This window comes from Hyla sarda, unplaced genomic scaffold (genome assembly GCF_029499605.1).
Source record: "Hyla sarda isolate aHylSar1 unplaced genomic scaffold, aHylSar1.hap1 scaffold_919, whole genome shotgun sequence".
In the NCBI taxonomy this organism is placed as follows: Eukaryota; Metazoa; Chordata; class Amphibia; order Anura; family Hylidae; genus Hyla; species Hyla sarda.
The window spans coordinates 101,197-123,434 of NW_026610948.1; the positions used below are offsets into that span (position 1 = coordinate 101,197).

Sequence of the window (22,238 nt, forward strand, 5' to 3'; positions counted from 1 at the left end):
GTAACTATGTAACATAACATGGGGGGGGTCTCCTGGCTGTTCACACAGGTGTGTCATTGCTGTACATTGACCATGCATTGCTTCTGTGGTATTGCAAAGGCAAAGACAAATGCTTCCAGCCATCCATTGCACTAATGGATTGGTCATCAGCTGGCTGTCTATGTCCCGCATCAATATAGACCAAAGTACAGAGGGTTAGGCTATGCTATTGTGCACCTACCTGATGCATCAGAAGGTGCGAGGCCCTTGCTAAATTCTGTGCACAGACTTTGAGATCTATACTTTAGACTGTATCTAAACCTGCTCCAACATGGACTGACATTCTGGCCTACTTTCAGCCGATGCGACTTGTCTGTCGCTGAACAGTCGCTTTTTATGTATTCAGCACCTATGTATAATGTTGTAAAAATGCTCTAGAAGCTAAAGTCGCAGAAATGTCACACATATTTGGCCTGCAACTTTCTGTGCGACAAATTCAGACAGGAAAAATCAGTATAAATCCTTAGAAAATTATCCCCCAGTGTCTCCATCTGCTGGCGGTATTGAATAAGCATTGCTGCACTGATGGGGTATGCATTAGACGAAAAAAAAGAAGAAAAAGAAGAATAATACGCCCAGAAAAGAGGCGAAAAGGAGAAAAACGTAAAAAAACGTGAAAAAAAAGTAAGAGGAAGAGAAGGGAAAAAAAGGTGGAAATGGGTTTAAAAGTGATTTCGGCGGAGAAATATATATATATATATATATATATATATATATATATATATATATATATATATATACGCGCACACACACACATATATATAAACGTATTCTCCGTTGAGATATTGCAGCCGCTGCTGTGTCCAGGCCCAGGAGCCTTAGCACTGTGCTGTGATGTCACTCAATACCACTGACATCACTAGGTGTAAACAACATCTCTCCTTTGCTGTGTATGTGACTATGGAGCTGTTTGGTGATGTCGTCTATTATGGCCTTCATAGAAGCAACAGGAGATTGTTGCATCCATCTAGAACCCTCAGAACTACAGTGCTATGATGTCACTCACTTCCACAGGCCTTGCAGAGTGTAAACAACAACAACCCAGCTTTGTTGTGTATGTAACCATAGGGATTTGTGATGTCACCTAGAACCTTCACAGCAGCGACAGCTTTATGAGGAGCATCAGCACTGCTCTGCCTGAGCAGAACCATCACCGCCATAGGTTGTCAAATAACCCGGATTTAACCCACACAGGTAAGTCCAATGGGGTGCAGGCATGTCCTCTATGCTTACAGCTTCCCGTGGGTGTTGGTTTGATACCGTTTGGGGACAGCCAAGGAGGCATCTGCAGGCAACAAAGGTAGGTGTGTGCTTGTGTGTGTGTTTCCTATGCAGATCCTAAGCCCAGTGTCACATGCAAGTAGGAGGAGTAAGAAGGGTTCCTGGCAAATCCGGGTTATGGATTGCATTTAAAAAGGCCCCGTGGGAGTGCAATGGGCCCCTGTCTTGCTGCTTAGCAATAATGGTATGGGTTTAGGTTCTGCTGTGTGTACTGGTGGTTGACTGCCCCCCAGCCCAGAGTGTGCATGGAAAATTGTCTGGCAGCCTCCCTGACAGCAAGCAGTGATAGTGCCCATGAAGGGGACCTTGTTGGGCCCGCCCCTTTCACGGTTATCGCTTCTCGGCCTTTTGGCTAAGATCAAGTGTAGTATCTGTTCTTATCAGTTTAATATCTGATACGTCCCCTATCTGGGGACCATATATTAAATGGATTTTTGAGAACGGGGGCCGATTTCGAAGCTTGCTTCCGTCGCCCTATGCATTGACCCGATATGGCAGTATCTTCGGGTACAGTGCACCACCCCCTTACAGGGTTAAAAAGAAAGATTCCTACTTTCATTGCTACCTGCTTGCTGGCTAGCCAGCTAGCCAGCCCTGTGGGCCTTGCTGCTGCTGCTGCAGCCAAAAAACAAAAGGTGGTGCTGCTGCTGCTTCTGCTGCTTCTGCTTCTGCTTGTGTCTGGCCGCTGTTGGAGCGTCCAGGCACAGGACTTCTGCTGCTGCTGACTAAATGGCCTCCTTAATTGGATCATTTGAGTAGCCAGCACACCTGTGCAGGTAGGGCATGACATGATAGGCAGCTGCCTTGATAGCGGGTGGGTGCTGAATGTTCCTAATTGACAAAATAAGATTAATGCTTATGAAGAAATATAAAATCTCATCCCTTCCCCAATATCGCGCCACACCCCTACCCCTTAATTCCCTGGTTGAACTTGATGGACATATGTCTTTTTTCGACCGTACTAACTATGTAACTATGTAACATAACATGGGGGGGGTCTCCTGGCTGTTCACACAGGTGTGTCATTGCTGTACATTGACCATGCATTGCTTCTGTGGTATTGCAAAGGCAAAGACAAATGCTTCCAGCCATCCATTGCACTAATGGATTGGTCATCAGCTGGCTGTCTATGTCCCGCATCAATATAGACCAAAGTACAGAGGGTTAGGCTATGCTATTGTGCACCTACCTGATGCATCAGAAGGTGCGAGGCCCTTGCTAAATTCTGTGCACAGACTTTGAGATCTATACTTTAGACTGTATCTAAACCTGCTCCAACATGGACTGACATTCTGGCCTACTTTCAGCCGATGCGACTTGTCTGTCGCTGAACAGTCGCTTTTTATGTATTCAGCACCTATGTATAATGTTGTAAAAATGCTCTAGAAGCTAAAGTCGCAGAAATGTCACACATATTTGGCCTGCAACTTTCTGTGCGACAAATTCAGACAGGAAAAATCAGTATAAATCCTTAGAAAATTATCCCCCAGTGTCTCCATCTGCTGGCGGTATTGAATAAGCATTGCTGCACTGATGGGGTATGCATTAGACGAAAAAAAAGAAGAAAAAGAAGAATAATACGCCCAGAAAAGAGGCGAAAAGGAGAAAAACGTAAAAAAACGTGAAAAAAAAGTAAGAGGAAGAGAAGGGAAAAAAAGGTGGAAATGGGTTTAAAAGTGATTTCGGCGGAGAAATATATATATATATATATATATATATATATATATATATATATATATACGCGCACACACACACATATATATAAACGTATTCTCCGTTGAGATATTGCAGCCGCTGCTGTGTCCAGGCCCAGGAGCCTTAGCACTGTGCTGTGATGTCACTCAATACCACTGACATCACTAGGTGTAAACAACATCTCTCCTTTGCTGTGTATGTGACTATGGAGCTGTTTGGTGATGTCGTCTATTATGGCCTTCATAGAAGCAACAGGAGATTGTTGCATCCATCTAGAACCCTCAGAACTACAGTGCTATGATGTCACTCACTTCCACAGGCCTTGCAGAGTGTAAACAACAACAACCCAGCTTTGTTGTGTATGTAACCATAGGGATTTGTGATGTCACCTAGAACCTTCACAGCAGCGACAGCTTTATGAGGAGCATCAGCACTGCTCTGCCTGAGCAGAACCATCACCGCCATAGGTTGTCAAATAACCCGGATTTAACCCACACAGGTAAGTCCAATGGGGTGCAGGCATGTCCTCTATGCTTACAGCTTCCCGTGGGTGTTGGTTTGATACCGTTTGGGGACAGCCAAGGAGGCATCTGCAGGCAACAAAGGTAGGTGTGTGCTTGTGTGTGTGTTTCCTATGCAGATCCTAAGCCCAGTGTCACATGCAAGTAGGAGGAGTAAGAAGGGTTCCTGGCAAATCCGGGTTATGGATTGCATTTAAAAAGGCCCCGTGGGAGTGCAATGGGCCCCTGTCTTGCTGCTTAGCAATAATGGTATGGGTTTAGGTTCTGCTGTGTGTACTGGTGGTTGACTGCCCCCCAGCCCAGAGTGTGCATGGAAAATTGTCTGGCAGCCTCCCTGACAGCAAGCAGTGATAGTGCCCATGAAGGGGACCTTGTTGGGCCCGCCCCTTTCACGGTTATCGCTTCTCGGCCTTTTGGCTAAGATCAAGTGTAGTATCTGCATTTGGTCTGGTCGGAAGGTGTCTGTGGTACCCCGCTTCTCGGCCTTGGGGGATTGTCTCTCCTTACGGAGGGACTTCACCCCCTTGCTGCTATTGGGGAGCGGGCTTAGTCCTCAGACAACGGGTTGCGATCCCCCTGTCTCTGGGACCTTGTGTCTCAGAAGGCATTTTCGGTACGTTGAGCGTTACCTGTAGCTTCGGAAGCACCTAGGGTACCCCCGACCTCTGCCTTGGGTAAGGGTTCCGCTTTTATAGCGGGATTCCGAGCCCCTGCTGCTATTGGGGAAGGGGCTTAGTCCCTGGGTGTGGAAGATGCCGTTCTCCTGGGCTTTCCCCTCTGGGGAAATGTCGATGCGAAATACCATCCGCATAGAGGTGTCGGAGAGCCATCGTCAGTTGAAGAACCTCCGCTTCATTGCGGAGGTGATTCTTCTTGACTACTTCCGCCTCAATAGGGAGGACATCCTGTGTCTAAATGACCAGGAAAGCCGTGGCCTGTATACCGTCACCTTCACGGCCACGGCGTGTTGCGATAACATCTATGCAACCTTGTCTGGTGCGGACCAGAGGGACGATCGACTCGACGGTCTTTCGTTCCAGTTCCTCTATGGTGAGGAACATATACCGTTGGTGGTGGCTATGCACAGCCCTCATGTGACCACGGAGGATATAGCCACTTTTCTTCGGCGATACTGCGAAGAGGTGCGATTCGCAAACAAAATCTTGAACTCCGTGCGGTTCTGGAACGGCAAGAGGAAGTTCTGGGTCAAGCTCCGTAAGGATCCCGGTGGTATTGGGGGTCTTTGCCATCCGCCCCCAAATTTTGCCATCGGGAGAGTTCGGGGCTTCCTGTTCTATCCTCAAATGCCTATGTATTGCCGAAATTGCTTGAGGTTTGGCCACACCCAGGAGACCTGCGGCGCGGAGCGTGTGATTCGCTGCAATAGGTGTGGCCAAGAAGGTCACATAGCCTCAAGATGTAGCCATACAATAAGGTGCAACCTCTGCGGAGAGGAAAATCACGATTTTAATTCCTGTCCCCATAAAGCAAAAACTACGATGGGTGGGTCAAGGCTGGGCCCACCCAAAGAGGGGACAGGACAAAAGACGTCCTTTTTTAAGATGCCCAAACCCCAGATGGCAGGTACTGATGGGTCCAGGCCCAAGACCTCTGGTGCTCCATCGGGGGGCCCACCGTTGGTAGTGCTAGGGGGAGGCCATGGGGATTCCACGAAGCCCGGGCGGGTGATCGAGTTTACTGCCCGGGAAATTGAAAGACGTCGATCGACTTCCTACCTGGCTCAAGAGCCCGCCGAAACTTCTGAAGGAGGCTCACCTGTGGCGGGTGGCAGCCGACGGGCCTCGGTGGGGGCAGAGGTGGACCCAAAATTGCAGCATAAGCCAGGTACTGGCTTGGCCCAGGGTCGCCCTGCTCCGGACGAAGAGGCCCCGGTGAAAGCCCGCCGGAAGGGGAGCCAGGTGGCCAGGTCTGAGCCCGGTCCTGTTACTCCGCCTAAACAGGACAGGGCCAAGAAGACAAGTGGCGCCAAACCAGGGTTTGCTGCCCCGCCAGCAGTGGACCCGGTGGGTAAAACTGGCCATCGTCGATCGATGGGGAAGTTGGAGCAACAGTCCTCAGCAACGCTTGCTGGGGAACAAGCGATGAAAACTTCCCAAGGTAGCGGCAAAGGTTCCGGAAAAGAGGCCTCACAGGCCCCTGTGCAGCAGTTCCAGTCGTCAAAAGATGAAAGAAGACGCAGATCCATCAGCCGGGGGCCAGAGATTACATCGAGTGAGAGCAACACAGAGGATATGGACAGCAGTGTGACATTTAAAAGACAAAGAGAAGAAGAAGAGGAAGACATTCAAAGGAAAGCGGCGTGCCGTAGTTCGGACGAGAGCGAGCTCAGGGTCGGGGCATCATCGATCTCAAGCTCCGACCCTCAGAACATCAAGGAGCTGATGACCCCGCAGGCGGGGGATGACGGTACGCAGCTTATTATTGACTTTGATTCTCCAAGCACGGACTCTCCATAAACTATGCCTATCCCTGTAAAAATTGCCTCACTCAATGTGAGGTCCTTAAAGAGCCCTGATCGCAGGGCTGCTTTATTTTCTTATCTAGAGACATGTGACTTTGACCTTTGCCTGCTACAAGAATGTGGAATCCCTAGTAAAATGGACTATAAAGACTTAAAAGAAGACTGGAAGCTGGGCCCATCCATATGGTCCGGTGCAAATGACTGTCGTTCTGTGGGTGTTGGGCTGCTCTGCCGAGGCCAGTCCTTTTCTATTCATACAGTAACTGAGATTGTGCCTGGCAGAGCTCTTTTAATTCATCTATATTTTAATGGACTTTTAATTCGTGTTTTAAATGTGTATGCCCCTCCTGATAAACAGGAGCGGGCAGAACTATTTGAAATTTTACCACTGTTTTGTGTTGGGTCTTCCCCCCTGCTGGTGGGAGGTGATTTTAACTGCATACGTGATGGGGAACACCGGCAGGGTGGGGATATTAATCGTAAAGACCGCACTTCTTACCTGCTTAAAAATTTTATTGATGATTTTAATTTGAAAGATTGCTGGAAGGATCTCTTGCCGGAGGACCCGGGCGCCACATGGTCCAATGGAAGAGTGAGCTCCAGAATCGATTTTATTTTTTCCTCTAGAGCTTTTAAACCCCTGAAATGCACGCTCGAGCAGAATATCTTCTCTGATCATAAGCTCCTCTTGGTGGTCCTGGAGCTAGAGGGGGAGCAAAAAGCAAAAAGGGGCCTCTGGAGATTAAACACCACACTCCTAGAGGACCCTGAGATAAAAGAGGAGTTTGTGCGGACCTACCAATGCTGGCAATCACAAAGAAAACCCCACGAGCCTATGCTGCACTGGTGGGAGGGCACCAAATCTAAAATCAGATTTTTTTTTATCAAAGCAGGTAAGAAGAAGGCAAAAATGGAAAAACAGTGGTTTTATGTTCTTAACATGCGTTTAAATGTACTTTTTAAATTGAAAGAAGCTGGTATGGATGTAGAAAATGATATTTTAAACCTTAAAACTGAAATAAAACATGCCATAGAAAAGAAAGGGAAACAAATCATTTTTAACTCACATGTGCAGCACCTGGAGGAGGGCGAGAAATGTTCCCGTTTCTTTTTTAAAAAAGTGATGAATAGGAGGGATATCATCCAAAACCTTGAGGGTGAATCCACTCCAAAAGGCATGTTAGATGCAGTTTTTAACTTCTACCAGCTTCTTTTTAATAAGAAAGATCTTAATCCATCCTTTTTAGAACATGTTCTTAATTCCCTTGATTTTAAGCTAGATGTTTTAGACCAGGAGGTTTTATCCCGTGATCTTAACTTAGATGAACTTTTATTTGTTTTTAAAAGTTTTTCTAGTGGGAAGGCCCCTGGGGAAGATGGTTTACCCATCGAATTTTATTTAGCTTTTTGGGATATTTTAAAGGATGATATGGTTTTATTGTATAAAGAAACTTTTATTGTTAATGAACTTCCCCCTTCCTGGAGGAGGGGGATTGTATCATTACTTTTTAAAAAGGGTGAAAAGGATATGCTAAAAAATTGGCGCCCCATCACACTTTTAAATGTCGATTATAAAGTTTTAGCCAAGTTATTAGCTGTCCGTTTTAAACCTTTTATTCATAAATTAATTCACCCAAATCAGGTTTGTGGGGTACCTGGAAGGTCTATAGCTGAATCCCTAAATATTTTAAGAGATGTTTTATGGTATTTTAAGGATAGAAATCAAACTGTAGCAATTTTATCCTTAGACTTTGAAAAAGCCTTTGATAGGGTCTCCCATGAATACCTGTTTTTAGTTCTTAAAAAGATGGCAGTGCCTGAAACGATTTTAAGCCGAATCATGCTTTTATACCGATCCTGTTTTAGTCAAGTCTCTGTTAATGGCTTTTTAACCAGCGGTGTTCCTCTTTTATCAGGTGTCAAACAGGGCTGCCCCCTGTCCCCACTCCTTTTTATTTGCGCAATCGAACCACTGATGGCCCTCCTCAGAAAAGACCGGGTAGTAAGAGGCGTACCGATACCTGGTGGAGGAGGGACCCATCTAAAGGTGTTGGGGTACATGGATGATGTCACCATACTGTGCCCGGACTCTCCATCCATGAGGGGGGCATTGAGGAACACCAGCTATTTCTGCGAGGTCTCTGGTTTTAAGCTAAACACAGATAAATGTGACTGTTTTTATATTGGCTCCTGGGATTCATCCATCACCCCAGGAGTCACAATGCAACAGGATCAAATTAAAGTTTTAGGTATTGTTTTTAACCAGGTCAATGATGGGAGCCCTAACTGGGATTCAGCTATAGCTAAGATGGAGAAGAAGATTTTAATGTGGAATCTTAGAAACCTTACCATGGAGGGGAAGATTTTAATAATAAAGATGGTTTTACTCCCTATTATGCTATACATTGCCATGGTATTTCCTCCATCTATTTTATACATTAAAAAAGTAACTAGAATTGTTTTTACTTTTTTATGGGGTTCAAAAATGGAGAAATTAAAGCGTGATTTTATGTACAAAAGTAAAGATAATGGCGGGAAAGATGTTCCTAACCTTTTTACTTTCTTTTACATAAAGTATTTCTGTTTCTGTTTTAAAATTATTAAATCCGATGGCATTTTTAGCTGCTTTTTAAGGTACGCTGCGGGCATGGTTTTTAAAAGATGGTTGCGCATCCCTCTGAACGCTCCGGTGCTTCTGTGTCCCCCAAAACATTATGTGGTGTTGGAAAAGACAGTCAGGCTCCTAGGTCTCCAAGATTTGGAGCCTGACATACTGGGGGACCAGAGAAAGGTATCAAAGGTCCTCAGGCGGAATGAGGTTACCCTGGCAGTGTCCAATTTCACACAGGCAAGATCCAAAAAGGTATGGCGGAACGTGTACGGGAAGTTTCTGGCGAATGTACACAGGGATCTTGCCTGGGCAATCGTCCACCAGTGCCTCCCTACTCGTGAGTTCCAGCACAGGCGAGGACTGGTGGCGAGAGCCAAGTGCCCGAGAGATGGCTGCGGAGTGGACGAAACGGTGCTGCACATATTTTGGAACTGCCCTTTTGCACGGGAGCTTTGGAGGAAGGTAGGCCCACTTTTGAAGTGGGCCTGCGGCCTAAAAGATTTTAATCACAAATGTGTCTTTTACGGTCTTTTTAACTGCCCCAATTTTAAACAGCAGATGATCTGCTGGATGATTATTAATTGTTTTAAAAATGCCATCTGGAAAGTTAGGAACATCTTACTTTTTAAACATGATTTTATTGATGTTAAAAACTGTATAAAGCTGGCCCTGAGTGAGATGTACATCTATTACCTAAGAGACAAGAAACAGTTGGGGGCCAGCGAGGCAGCATCCATGTGGTGTCTGCCTCTATGGAACAAAATAACAATATAATCAGTTTTTATGACATTTGTATAATGTTTTATCCTGCCATTTTTATTTTTTCTCCTTTTATTACTGGTTTTATTATTTGTATTTTAAAACTTTTGTGAACCTTTTATTATTTTGCATTTTAAATTTTGTATGGTTTCTTATTTATTCAATAAAATTTTGTTGAAACCTTATCTGTTCTTATCAGTTTAATATCTGATACGTCCCCTATCTGGGGACCATATATTAAATGGATTTTTGAGAACGGGGGCCGATTTCGAAGCTTGCTTCCGTCGCCCTATGCATTGACCCGATATGGCAGTATCTTCGGGTACAGTGCACCACCCCCTTACAGGGTTAAAAAGAAAGATTCCTACTTTCATTGCTACCTGCTTGCTGGCTAGCCAGCTAGCCAGCCCTGTGGGCCTTGCTGCTGCTGCTGCAGCCAAAAAACAAAAGGTGGTGCTGCTGCTGCTTCTGCTGCTTCTGCTTCTGCTTGTGTCTGGCCGCTGTTGGAGCGTCCAGGCACAGGACTTCTGCTGCTGCTGACTAAATGGCCTCCTTAATTGGATCATTTGAGTAGCCAGCACACCTGTGCAGGTAGGGCATGACATGATAGGCAGCTGCCTTGATAGCGGGTGGGTGCTGAATGTTCCTAATTGACAAAATAAGATTAATGCTTATGAAGAAATATAAAATCTCATCCCTTCCCCAATATCGCGCCACACCCCTACCCCTTAATTCCCTGGTTGAACTTGATGGACATATGTCTTTTTTCGACCGTACTAACTATGTAACTATGTAACATAACATGGGGGGGGTCTCCTGGCTGTTCACACAGGTGTGTCATTGCTGTACATTGACCATGCATTGCTTCTGTGGTATTGCAAAGGCAAAGACAAATGCTTCCAGCCATCCATTGCACTAATGGATTGGTCATCAGCTGGCTGTCTATGTCCCGCATCAATATAGACCAAAGTACAGAGGGTTAGGCTATGCTATTGTGCACCTACCTGATGCATCAGAAGGTGCGAGGCCCTTGCTAAATTCTGTGCACAGACTTTGAGATCTATACTTTAGACTGTATCTAAACCTGCTCCAACATGGACTGACATTCTGGCCTACTTTCAGCCGATGCGACTTGTCTGTCGCTGAACAGTCGCTTTTTATGTATTCAGCACCTATGTATAATGTTGTAAAAATGCTCTAGAAGCTAAAGTCGCAGAAATGTCACACATATTTGGCCTGCAACTTTCTGTGCGACAAATTCAGACAGGAAAAATCAGTATAAATCCTTAGAAAATTATCCCCCAGTGTCTCCATCTGCTGGCGGTATTGAATAAGCATTGCTGCACTGATGGGGTATGCATTAGACGAAAAAAAAGAAGAAAAAGAAGAATAATACGCCCAGAAAAGAGGCGAAAAGGAGAAAAACGTAAAAAAACGTGAAAAAAAAGTAAGAGGAAGAGAAGGGAAAAAAAGGTGGAAATGGGTTTAAAAGTGATTTCGGCGGAGAAATATATATATATATATATATATATATATATATATATATATATATACGCGCACACACACACATATATATAAACGTATTCTCCGTTGAGATATTGCAGCCGCTGCTGTGTCCAGGCCCAGGAGCCTTAGCACTGTGCTGTGATGTCACTCAATACCACTGACATCACTAGGTGTAAACAACATCTCTCCTTTGCTGTGTATGTGACTATGGAGCTGTTTGGTGATGTCGTCTATTATGGCCTTCATAGAAGCAACAGGAGATTGTTGCATCCATCTAGAACCCTCAGAACTACAGTGCTATGATGTCACTCACTTCCACAGGCCTTGCAGAGTGTAAACAACAACAACCCAGCTTTGTTGTGTATGTAACCATAGGGATTTGTGATGTCACCTAGAACCTTCACAGCAGCGACAGCTTTATGAGGAGCATCAGCACTGCTCTGCCTGAGCAGAACCATCACCGCCATAGGTTGTCAAATAACCCGGATTTAACCCACACAGGTAAGTCCAATGGGGTGCAGGCATGTCCTCTATGCTTACAGCTTCCCGTGGGTGTTGGTTTGATACCGTTTGGGGACAGCCAAGGAGGCATCTGCAGGCAACAAAGGTAGGTGTGTGCTTGTGTGTGTGTTTCCTATGCAGATCCTAAGCCCAGTGTCACATGCAAGTAGGAGGAGTAAGAAGGGTTCCTGGCAAATCCGGGTTATGGATTGCATTTAAAAAGGCCCCGTGGGAGTGCAATGGGCCCCTGTCTTGCTGCTTAGCAATAATGGTATGGGTTTAGGTTCTGCTGTGTGTACTGGTGGTTGACTGCCCCCCAGCCCAGAGTGTGCATGGAAAATTGTCTGGCAGCCTCCCTGACAGCAAGCAGTGATAGTGCCCATGAAGGGGACCTTGTTGGGCCCGCCCCTTTCACGGTTATCGCTTCTCGGCCTTTTGGCTAAGATCAAGTGTAGTATCTGTTCTTATCAGTTTAATATCTGATACGTCCCCTATCTGGGGACCATATATTAAATGGATTTTTGAGAACGGGGGCCGATTTCGAAGCTTGCTTCCGTCGCCCTATGCATTGACCCGATATGGCAGTATCTTCGGGTACAGTGCACCACCCCCTTACAGGGTTAAAAAGAAAGATTCCTACTTTCATTGCTACCTGCTTGCTGGCTAGCCAGCTAGCCAGCCCTGTGGGCCTTGCTGCTGCTGCTGCAGCCAAAAAACAAAAGGTGGTGCTGCTGCTGCTTCTGCTGCTTCTGCTTCTGCTTGTGTCTGGCCGCTGTTGGAGCGTCCAGGCACAGGACTTCTGCTGCTGCTGACTAAATGGCCTCCTTAATTGGATCATTTGAGTAGCCAGCACACCTGTGCAGGTAGGGCATGACATGATAGGCAGCTGCCTTGATAGCGGGTGGGTGCTGAATGTTCCTAATTGACAAAATAAGATTAATGCTTATGAAGAAATATAAAATCTCATCCCTTCCCCAATATCGCGCCACACCCCTACCCCTTAATTCCCTGGTTGAACTTGATGGACATATGTCTTTTTTCGACCGTACTAACTATGTAACTATGTAACATAACATGGGGGGGGTCTCCTGGCTGTTCACACAGGTGTGTCATTGCTGTACATTGACCATGCATTGCTTCTGTGGTATTGCAAAGGCAAAGACAAATGCTTCCAGCCATCCATTGCACTAATGGATTGGTCATCAGCTGGCTGTCTATGTCCCGCATCAATATAGACCAAAGTACAGAGGGTTAGGCTATGCTATTGTGCACCTACCTGATGCATCAGAAGGTGCGAGGCCCTTGCTAAATTCTGTGCACAGACTTTGAGATCTATACTTTAGACTGTATCTAAACCTGCTCCAACATGGACTGACATTCTGGCCTACTTTCAGCCGATGCGACTTGTCTGTCGCTGAACAGTCGCTTTTTATGTATTCAGCACCTATGTATAATGTTGTAAAAATGCTCTAGAAGCTAAAGTCGCAGAAATGTCACACATATTTGGCCTGCAACTTTCTGTGCGACAAATTCAGACAGGAAAAATCAGTATAAATCCTTAGAAAATTATCCCCCAGTGTCTCCATCTGCTGGCGGTATTGAATAAGCATTGCTGCACTGATGGGGTATGCATTAGACGAAAAAAAAGAAGAAAAAGAAGAATAATACGCCCAGAAAAGAGGCGAAAAGGAGAAAAACGTAAAAAAACGTGAAAAAAAAGTAAGAGGAAGAGAAGGGAAAAAAAGGTGGAAATGGGTTTAAAAGTGATTTCGGCGGAGAAATATATATATATATATATATATATATATATATATATATATATATACGCGCACACACACACATATATATAAACGTATTCTCCGTTGAGATATTGCAGCCGCTGCTGTGTCCAGGCCCAGGAGCCTTAGCACTGTGCTGTGATGTCACTCAATACCACTGACATCACTAGGTGTAAACAACATCTCTCCTTTGCTGTGTATGTGACTATGGAGCTGTTTGGTGATGTCGTCTATTACGGCCTTCATAGAAGCAACAGGAGATTGTTGCATCCATCTAGAACCCTCAGAACTACAGTGCTATGATGTCACTCACTTCCACAGGCCTTGCAGAGTGTAAACAACAACAACCCAGCTTTGTTGTGTATGTAACCATAGGGATTTGTGATGTCACCTAGAACCTTCACAGCAGCGACAGCTTTATGAGGAGCATCAGCACTGCTCTGCCTGAGCAGAACCATCACCGCCATAGGTTGTCAAATAACCCGGATTTAACCCACACAGGTAAGTCCAATGGGGTGCAGGCATGTCCTCTATGCTTACAGCTTCCCGTGGGTGTTGGTTTGATACCGTTTGGGGACAGCCAAGGAGGCATCTGCAGGCAACAAAGGTAGGTGTGTGCTTGTGTGTGTGTTTCCTATGCAGATCCTAAGCCCAGTGTCACATGCAAGTAGGAGGAGTAAGAAGGGTTCCTGGCAAATCCGGGTTATGGATTGCATTTAAAAAGGCCCCGTGGGAGTGCAATGGGCCCCTGTCTTGCTGCTTAGCAATAATGGTATGGGTTTAGGTTCTGCTGTGTGTACTGGTGGTTGACTGCCCCCCAGCCCAGAGTGTGCATGGAAAATTGTCTGGCAGCCTCCCTGACAGCAAGCAGTGATAGTGCCCATGAAGGGGACCTTGTTGGGCCCGCCCCTTTCACGGTTATCGCTTCTCGGCCTTTTGGCTAAGATCAAGTGTAGTATCTGTTCTTATCAGTTTAATATCTGATACGTCCCCTATCTGGGGACCATATATTAAATGGATTTTTGAGAACGGGGGCCGATTTCGAAGCTTGCTTCCGTCGCCCTATGCATTGACCCGATATGACAGTATCTTCGGGTACAGTGCACCACCCCCTTACAGGGTTAAAAAGAAAGATTCCTACTTTCATTGCTACCTGCTTGCTGGCTAGCCAGCTAGCCAGCCCTGTGGGCCTTGCTGCTGCTGCTGCAGCCAAAAAACAAAAGGTGGTGCTGCTGCTGCTTCTGCTGCTTCTGCTTCTGCTTGTGTCTGGCCGCTGTTGGAGCGTCCAGGCACAGGACTTCTGCTGCTGCTGACTAAATGGCCTCCTTAATTGGATCATTTGAGTAGCCAGCACACCTGTGCAGGTAGGGCATGACATGATAGGCAGCTGCCTTGATAGCGGGTGGGTGCTGAATGTTCCTAATTGACAAAATAAGATTAATGCTTATGAAGAAATATAAAATCTCATCCCTTCCCCAATATCGCGCCACACCCCTACCCCTTAATTCCCTGGTTGAACTTGATGGACATATGTCTTTTTTCGACCGTACTAACTATGTAACTATGTAACATAACATGGGGGGGGTCTCCTGGCTGTTCACACAGGTGTGTCATTGCTGTACATTGACCATGCATTGCTTCTGTGGTATTGCAAAGGCAAAGACAAATGCTTCCAGCCATCCATTGCACTAATGGATTGGTCATCAGCTGGCTGTCTATGTCCCGCATCAATATAGACCAAAGTACAGAGGGTTAGGCTATGCTATTGTGCACCTACCTGATGCATCAGAAGGTGCGAGGCCCTTGCTAAATTCTGTGCACAGACTTTGAGATCTATACTTTAGACTGTATCTAAACCTGCTCCAACATGGACTGACATTCTGGCCTACTTTCAGCCGATGCGACTTGTCTGTCGCTGAACAGTCGCTTTTTATGTATTCAGCACCTATGTATAATGTTGTAAAAATGCTCTAGAAGCTAAAGTCGCAGAAATGTCACACATATTTGGCCTGCAACTTTCTGTGCGACAAATTCAGACAGGAAAAATCAGTATAAATCCTTAGAAAATTATCCCCCAGTGTCTCCATCTGCTGGCGGTATTGAATAAGCATTGCTGCACTGATGGGGTATGCATTAGACGAAAAAAAAGAAGAAAAAGAAGAATAATACGCCCAGAAAAGAGGCGAAAAGGAGAAAAACGTAAAAAAACGTGAAAAAAAAGTAAGAGGAAGAGAAGGGAAAAAAAGGTGGAAATGGGTTTAAAAGTGATTTCGGCGGAGAAATATATATATATATATATATATATATATATATATATATATATATACGCGCACACACACACATATATATAAACGTATTCTCCGTTGAGATATTGCAGCCGCTGCTGTGTCCAGGCCCAGGAGCCTTAGCACTGTGCTGTGATGTCACTCAATACCACTGACATCACTAGGTGTAAACAACATCTCTCCTTTGCTGTGTATGTGACTATGGAGCTGTTTGGTGATGTCGTCTATTATGGCCTTCATAGAAGCAACAGGAGATTGTTGCATCCATCTAGAACCCTCAGAACTACAGTGCTATGATGTCACTCACTTCCACAGGCCTTGCAGAGTGTAAACAACAACAACCCAGCTTTGTTGTGTATGTAACCATAGGGATTTGTGATGTCACCTAGAACCTTCACAGCAGCGACAGCTTTATGAGGAGCATCAGCACTGCTCTGCCTGAGCAGAACCATCACCGCCATAGGTTGTCAAATAACCCGGATTTAACCCACACAGGTAAGTCCAATGGGGTGCAGGCATGTCCTCTATGCTTACAGCTTCCCGTGGGTGTTGGTTTGATACCGTTTGGGGACAGCCAAGGAGGCATCTGCAGGCAACAAAGGTAGGTGTGTGCTTGTGTGTGTGTTTCCTATGCAGATCCTAAGCCCAGTGTCACATGCAAGTAGGAGGAGTAAGAAGGGTTCCTGGCAAATCCGGGTTATGGATTGCATTTAAAAAGGCCCCGTGGGAGTGCAATGGGCCCCTGTCTTGCTGCTTAGCAATAATGGTATGGGTTTAGGTTCTGCTGTGTGTACTGGTGGTTGACTGCCCCCCAGCCCAGAGTGTGCATGGAAAATTGTCTGGCAGCCTCCCTGACAGCAAGCAGTGATAGTGCCCATGAAGGGGACCTTGTTGGGCCCGCCCCTTTCACGGTTATCGCTTCTCGGCCTTTTGGCTAAGATCAAGTGTAGTATCTGTTCTTATCAGTTTAATATCTGATACGTCCCCTATCTGGGGACCATATATTAAATGGATTTTTGAGAACGGGGGCCGATTTCGAAGCTTGCTTCCGTCGCCCTATGCATTGACCCGATATGGCAGTATCTTCGGGTACAGTGCACCACCCCCTTACAGGGTTAAAAAGAAAGATTCCTACTTTCATTGCTACCTGCTTGCTGGCTAGCCAGCTAGCCAGCCCTGTGGGCCTTGCTGCTGCTGCTGCAGCCAAAAAACAAAAGGTGGTGCTGCTGCTGCTTCTGCTGCTTCTGCTTCTGCTTGTGTCTGGCCGCTGTTGGAGCGTCCAGGCACAGGACTTCTGCTGCTGCTGACTAAATGGCCTCCTTAATTGGATCATTTGAGTAGCCAGCACACCTGTGCAGGTAGGGCATGACATGATAGGCAGCTGCCTTGATAGCGGGTGGGTGCTGAATGTTCCTAATTGACAAAATAAGATTAATGCTTATGAAGAAATATAAAATCTCATCCCTTCCCCAATATCGCGCCACACCCCTACCCCTTAATTCCCTGGTTGAACTTGATGGACATATGTCTTTTTTCGACCGTACTAACTATGTAACTATGTAACATAACATGGGGGGGGTCTCCTGGCTGTTCACACAGGTGTGTCATTGCTGTACATTGACCATGCATTGCTTCTGTGGTATTGCAAAGGCAAAGACAAATGCTTCCAGCCATCCATTGCACTAATGGATTGGTCATCAGCTGGCTGTCTATGTCCCGCATCAATATAGACCAAAGTACAGAGGGTTAGGCTATGCTATTGTGCACCTACCTGATGCATCAGAAGGTGCGAGGCCCTTGCTAAATTCTGTGCACAGACTTTGAGATCTATACTTTAGACTGTATCTAAACCTGCTCCAACATGGACTGACATTCTGGCCTACTTTCAGCCGATGCGACTTGTCTGTCGCTGAACAGTCGCTTTTTATGTATTCAGCACCTATGTATAATGTTGTAAAAATGCTCTAGAAGCTAAAGTCGCAGAAATGTCACACATATTTGGCCTGCAACTTTCTGTGCGACAAATTCAGACAGGAAAAATCTGTATAAATCCTTAGAAAATTATCCCCCAGTGTCTCCATCTGCTGGCGGTATTGAATAAGCATTGCTGCACTGATGGGGTATGCATTAGACGAAAAAAAAGAAGAAAAAGAAGAATAATACGCCCAGAAAAGAGGCGAAAAGGAGAAAAACGTAAAAAAACGTGAAAAAAAAGTAAGAGGAAGAGAAGGGAAAAAAAGGTGGAAATGGGTTTAAAAGTGATTTCGGCGGAGAAATATATATATATATATATATATATATATATATATATATATATATACGCGCACACACACACATATATATAAACGTATTCTCCGTTGAGATATTGCAGCCGCTGCTGTGTCCAGGCCCAGGAGCCTTAGCACTGTGCTGTGATGTCACTCAATACCACTGACATCACTAGGTGTAAACAACATCTCTCCTTTGCTGTGTATGTGACTATGGAGCTGTTTGGTGATGTCGTCTATTACGGCCTTCATAGAAGCAACAGGAGATTGTTGCATCCATCTAGAACCCTCAGAACTACAGTGCTATGATGTCACTCACTTCCACAGGCCTTGCAGAGTGTAAACAACAACAACCCAGCTTTGTTGTGTATGTAACCATAGGGATTTGTGATGTCACCTAGAACCTTCACAGCAGCGACAGCTTTATGAGGAGCATCAGCACTGCTCTGCCTGAGCAGAACCATCACCGCCATAGGTTGTCAAATAACCCGGATTTAACCCACACAGGTAAGTCCAATGGGGTGCAGGCATGTCCTCTATGCTTACAGCTTCCCGTGGGTGTTGGTTTGATACCGTTTGGGGACAGCCAAGGAGGCATCTGCAGGCAACAAAGGTAGGTGTGTGCTTGTGTGTGTGTTTCCTATGCAGATCCTAAGCCCAGTGTCACATGCAAGTAGGAGGAGTAAGAAGGGTTCCTGGCAAATCCGGGTTATGGATTGCATTTAAAAAGGCCCCGTGGGAGTGCAATGGGCCCCTGTCTTGCTGCTTAGCAATAATGGTATGGGTTTAGGTTCTGCTGTGTGTACTGGTGGTTGACTGCCCCCCAGCCCAGAGTGTGCATGGAAAATTGTCTGGCAGCCTCCCTGACAGCAAGCAGTGATAGTGCCCATGAAGGGGACCTTGTTGGGCCCGCCCCTTTCACGGTTATCGCTTCTCGGCCTTTTGGCTAAGATCAAGTGTAGTATCTGTTCTTATCAGTTTAATATCTGATACGTCCCCTATCTGGGGACCATATATTAAATGGATTTTTGAGAACGGGGGCCGATTTCGAAGCTTGCTTCCGTCGCCCTATGCATTGACCCGATATGGCAGTATCTTCGGGTACAGTGCACCACCCCCTTACAGGGTTAAAAAGAAAGATTCCTACTTTCATTGCTACCTGCTTGCTGGCTAGCCAGCTAGCCAGCCCTGTGGGCCTTGCTGCTGCTGCTGCAGCCAAAAAACAAAAGGTGGTGCTGCTGCTGCTTCTGCTGCTTCTGCTTCTGCTTGTGTCTGGCCGCTGTTGGAGCGTCCAGGCACAGGACTTCTGCTGCTGCTGACTAAATGGCCTCCTTAATTGGATCATTTGAGTAGCCAGCACACCTGTGCAGGTAGGGCATGACATGATAGGCAGCTGCCTTGATAGCGGGTGGGTGCTGAATGTTCCTAATTGACAAAATAAGATTAATGCTTATGAAGAAATATAAAATCTCATCCCTTCCCCAATATCGCGCCACACCCCTACCCCTTAATTCCCTGGTTGAACTTGATGGACATATGTCTTTTTTCGACCGTACTAACTATGTAACTATGTAACATAACATGGGGGGGGTCTCCTGGCTGTTCACACAGGTGTGTCATTGCTGTACATTGACCATGCATTGCTTCTGTGGTATTGCAAAGGCAAAGACAAATGCTTCCAGCCATCCATTGCACTAATGGATTGGTCATCAGCTGGCTGTCTATGTCCCGCATCAATATAGACCAAAGTACAGAGGGTTAGGCTATGCTATTGTGCACCTACCTGATGCATCAGAAGGTGCGAGGCCCTTGCTAAATTCTGTGCACAGACTTTGAGATCTATACTTTAGACTGTATCTAAACCTGCTCCAACATGGACTGACATTCTGGCCTACTTTCAGCCGATGCGACTTGTCTGTCGCTGAACAGTCGCTTTTTATGTATTCAGCACCTATGTATAATGTTGTAAAAATGCTCTAGAAGCTAAAGTCGCAGAAATGTCACACATATTTGGCCTGCAACTTTCTGTGCGACAAATTCAGACAGGAAAAATCAGTATAAATCCTTAGAAAATTATCCCCCAGTGTCTCCATCTGCTGGCGGTATTGAATAAGCATTGCTGCACTGATGGGGTATGCATTAGACGAAAAAAAAGAAGAAAAAGAAGAATAATACGCCCAGAAAAGAGGCGAAAAGGAGAAAAACGTAAAAAAACGTGAAAAAAAAGTAAGAGGAAGAGAAGGGAAAAAAAGGTGGAAATGGGTTTAAAAGTGATTTCGGCGGAGAAATATATATATATATATATATATATATATATATATACGCGCACACACACACATATATATAAACGTATTCTCCGTTGAGATATTGCAGCCGCTGCTGTGTCCAGGCCCAGGAGCCTTAGCACTGTGCTGTGATGTCACTCAATACCACTGACATCACTAGGTGTAAACAACATCTCTCCTTTGCTGTGTATGTGACTATGGAGCTGTTTGGTGATGTCGTCTATTATGGCCTTCATAGAAGCAACAGGAGATTGTTGCATCCATCTAGAACCCTCAGAACTACAGTGCTATGATGTCACTCACTTCCACAGGCCTTGCAGAGTGTAAACAACAACAACCCAGCTTTGTTGTGTATGTAACCATAGGGATTTGTGATGTCACCTAGAACCTTCACAGCAGCGACAGCTTTATGAGGAGCATCAGCACTGCTCTGCCTGAGCAGAACCATCACCGCCATAGGTTGTCAAATAACCCGGATTTAACCCACACAGGTAAGTCCAATGGGGTGCAGGCATGTCCTCTATGCTTACAGCTTCCCGTGGGTGTTGGTTTGATACCGTTTGGGGACAGCCAAGGAGGCATCTGCAGGCAACAAAGGTAGGTGTGTGCTTGTGTGTGTGTTTCCTATGCAGATCCTAAGCCCAGTGTCACATGCAAGTAGGAGGAGTAAGAAGGGTTCCTGGCAAATCCGGGTTATGGATTGCATTTAAAAAGGCCCCGTGGGAGTGCAATGGGCCCCTGTCTTGCTGCTTAGCAATAATGGTATGGGTTTAGGTTCTGCTGTGTGTACTGGTGGTTGACTGCCCCCCAGCCCAGAGTGTGCATGGAAAATTGTCTGGCAGCCTCCCTGACAGCAAGCAGTGATAGTGCCCATGAAGGGGACCTTGTTGGGCCCGCCCCTTTCACGGTTATCGCTTCTCGGCCTTTTGGCTAAGATCAAGTGTAGTATCTGTTCTTATCAGTTTAATATCTGATACGTCCCCTATCTGGGGACCATATATTAAATGGATTTTTGAGAACGGGGGCCGATTTCGAAGCTTGCTTCCGTCGCCCTATGCATTGACCCGATATGGCAGTATCTTCGGGTACAGTGCACCACCCCCTTACAGGGTTAAAAAGAAAGATTCCTACTTTCATTGCTACCTGCTTGCTGGCTAGCCAGCTAGCCAGCCCTGTGGGCCTTGCTGCTGCTGCTGCAGCCAAAAAACAAAAGGTGGTGCTGCTGCTGCTTCTGCTGCTTCTGCTTCTGCTTGTGTCTGGCCGCTGTTGGAGCGTCCAGGCACAGGACTTCTGCTGCTGCTGACTAAATGGCCTCCTTAATTGGATCATTTGAGTAGCCAGCACACCTGTGCAGGTAGGGCATGACATGATAGGCAGCTGCCTTGATAGCGGGTGGGTGCTGAATGTTCCTAATTGACAAAATAAGATTAATGCTTATGAAGAAATATAAAATCTCATCCCTTCCCCAATATCGCGCCACACCCCTACCCCTTAATTCCCTGGTTGAACTTGATGGACATATGTCTTTTTTCGACCGTACTAACTATGTAACTATGTAACATAACATGGGGGGGGTCTCCTGGCTGTTCACACAGGTGTGTCATTGCTGTACATTGACCATGCATTGCTTCTGTGGTATTGCAAAGGCAAAGACAAATGCTTCCAGCCATCCATTGCACTAATGGATTGGTCATCAGCTGGCTGTCTATGTCCCGCATCAATATAGACCAAAGTACAGAGGGTTAGGCTATGCTATTGTGCACCTACCTGATGCATCAGAAGGTGCGAGGCCCTTGCTAAATTCTGTGCACAGACTTTGAGATCTATACTTTAGACTGTATCTAAACCTGCTCCAACATGGACTGACATTCTGGCCTACTTTCAGCCGATGCGACTTGTCTGTCGCTGAACAGTCGCTTTTTATGTATTCAGCACCTATGTATAATGTTGTAAAAATGCTCTAGAAGCTAAAGTCGCAGAAATGTCACACATATTTGGCCTGCAACTTTCTGTGCGACAAATTCAGACAGGAAAAATCAGTATAAATCCTTAGAAAATTATCCCCCAGTGTCTCCATCTGCTGGCGGTATTGAATAAGCATTGCTGCACTGATGGGGTATGCATTAGACGAAAAAAAAGAAGAAAAAGAAGAATAATACGCCCAGAAAAGAGGCGAAAAGGAGAAAAACGTAAAAAAACGTGAAAAAAAAGTAAGAGGAAGAGAAGGG

At 45.8% G+C, this 22,238-nt stretch overlaps 7 non-coding genes and 1 pseudogene across 7 annotated transcripts; all 8 read left to right on the top strand.

Moving 5' to 3' along the window:
- Positions 1–1,652: 1,652 nt before the first annotated feature.
- Positions 1,653–1,843, top strand: LOC130349615 (U2 spliceosomal RNA). Its single transcript, XR_008886904.1, has one exon. It is a non-coding gene; the product is annotated as a U2 spliceosomal RNA (small nuclear RNA).
- A 2,090-nt stretch (positions 1,844–3,933) lies between these two features.
- On the top strand, positions 3,934–4,108 carry LOC130349573 (U2 spliceosomal RNA; annotated as a pseudogene).
- Positions 4,109–9,540: 5,432 nt separating this feature from the next.
- On the top strand, positions 9,541–9,726 carry LOC130349569 (U2 spliceosomal RNA). Its single transcript, XR_008886864.1, has one exon. It is a non-coding gene; the product is annotated as a U2 spliceosomal RNA (small nuclear RNA).
- A 2,088-nt stretch (positions 9,727–11,814) lies between these two features.
- On the top strand, positions 11,815–12,005 carry LOC130349616 (U2 spliceosomal RNA). The gene has a single exon (XR_008886905.1). It is a non-coding gene; the product is annotated as a U2 spliceosomal RNA (small nuclear RNA).
- A 2,088-nt stretch (positions 12,006–14,093) lies between these two features.
- LOC130349563 (U2 spliceosomal RNA) lies at positions 14,094–14,284 on the top strand. Its single transcript, XR_008886859.1, has one exon. It is a non-coding gene; the product is annotated as a U2 spliceosomal RNA (small nuclear RNA).
- A 2,088-nt stretch (positions 14,285–16,372) lies between these two features.
- On the top strand, positions 16,373–16,563 carry LOC130349617 (U2 spliceosomal RNA). Its single transcript, XR_008886906.1, has one exon. It is a non-coding gene; the product is annotated as a U2 spliceosomal RNA (small nuclear RNA).
- A 2,088-nt stretch (positions 16,564–18,651) lies between these two features.
- On the top strand, positions 18,652–18,842 carry LOC130349618 (U2 spliceosomal RNA). The gene has a single exon (XR_008886907.1). It is a non-coding gene; the product is annotated as a U2 spliceosomal RNA (small nuclear RNA).
- Positions 18,843–20,920: 2,078 nt separating this feature from the next.
- Positions 20,921–21,111, top strand: LOC130349619 (U2 spliceosomal RNA). The gene has a single exon (XR_008886908.1). It is a non-coding gene; the product is annotated as a U2 spliceosomal RNA (small nuclear RNA).
- The last annotated feature ends 1,127 nt before the right edge of the window (positions 21,112–22,238 follow it).